Genomic DNA, 1,512 nt, shown 5'->3' on the forward strand with positions numbered 1-1,512 from the left:
ATCATAGACTACAGCAGGCAACTTGCGGATTTGCCTTGCACTTGAAACCGCAGTTATTTTCAAAACCATACCTATAAATAATTCATTAATACTCTATGAAAATATTAATGACAGTACTTAATCGGGTAACAGGGGTTTAAAAAAAAAAAAACGCGTACAAGAAGAAAAAAACGTGTAAGAACTTTTTTTTATTGACAACTTTTAATCGAATTTATGTTTTGAGAATAAGATCATTTCACTTATATATTTGATACGTAGTTCAATTTAGACCTATGTTCCACACGGATCGTTTTGGTTTGATCGCTTACCAACTGTTTTATTTCATTCCTATTTTTTGTATTTCTGTTTTTCACGATTTTTGCACAATCTCGATCACGTTGAGTATTTTTTGTTGTTGCAGTCAAATTTATTATTATTATCAAGGATTATTTAGAAAAATATACGCATATTGTTTTGGGGCCCTTATACCCGTATGCAGAGACAAAACTTAAGGTGAGGAAAGTACATTCTAACTTCAAATGCAGAAAATAGCCCGAAAGTGAAGACAATAGAATGTACTTTCCTCACCTTAAGGTTTGTCTCTGCATACGGGTATTAGACTCAATGAACTGTGGCGATAGTTAATAGGTGAATAATTTGTGTCGGAATCATTTTTGATCTATATATATATAAAAGGCAAAGTTCGAATGGTTGTCCTCGACGGACTCGATAACTACCGGACCGATTTACGTGCGGTTTTCAGATAAATGTACATTTTTGCCGCGAGAAAGTTTAAATCTCATAAAATCTTTAATTTATTTAGTAAAAAAAAGTTAGGAGCGTAAATGTTTTTTTTATTCATCACCAGAGTTGCATTCACCGAGAATGCGTATACAAAAAAATTGATGGATGTTATTTTTTTGTTTATAACAAAAAGTTTGTTTTTTAATGTTTACAGACAGTATTCGTTTTTTTATGGATCCCAATCAGATTACTTAATTGAATTCTTTATAATTTCTACCCATTTTTTTCTTTTTACTGAATTTTTGGTTATTCTAAAATAATATCAACTGATATTCTGTACATTTTTGAAAATCGCATTCTTGAGTGCATCTCTGAGCAAAGTTTGACATTTGCTAAAAGAATTCTTTATTTGAAAATAATTTACTATTTTATGTTTTGGAATTCAAACATAAACAAGCACTTAGGTACCTACTTAAATTAAATATCTATTCTTTTTAGAATTGGAATACAATCACAAACGAGTACCTATAGGGTTCATTAATTTAACAATTGCACCCTTAGAGTACGTACTCTAAGATTGCATTATTATTATGTAAATTGACATGAGTAAATATTATTTCATTTAAGTTTTGACATCATCTATTTTAGTAAGTAGGAAATCAGGTTTAATTAGCTAATTTAGTAGGTATTATTATTTCAATACTAAAGGTTTTTTTTTAGTGTCACGATAAGTATAAATTTGATTTATTGGTTAGTTCTTTTTTTTTTTAGATAAACATATCAATAAAT

The sequence above is a fragment of the Micrasema longulum genome, unplaced genomic scaffold (assembly GCF_059751315.1).
Source record: "Micrasema longulum isolate JH-2025_06_02 unplaced genomic scaffold, ASM5975131v1 h1tg000087l, whole genome shotgun sequence".
NCBI classification, from domain to species: domain Eukaryota; kingdom Metazoa; phylum Arthropoda; class Insecta; order Trichoptera; family Brachycentridae; genus Micrasema; species Micrasema longulum.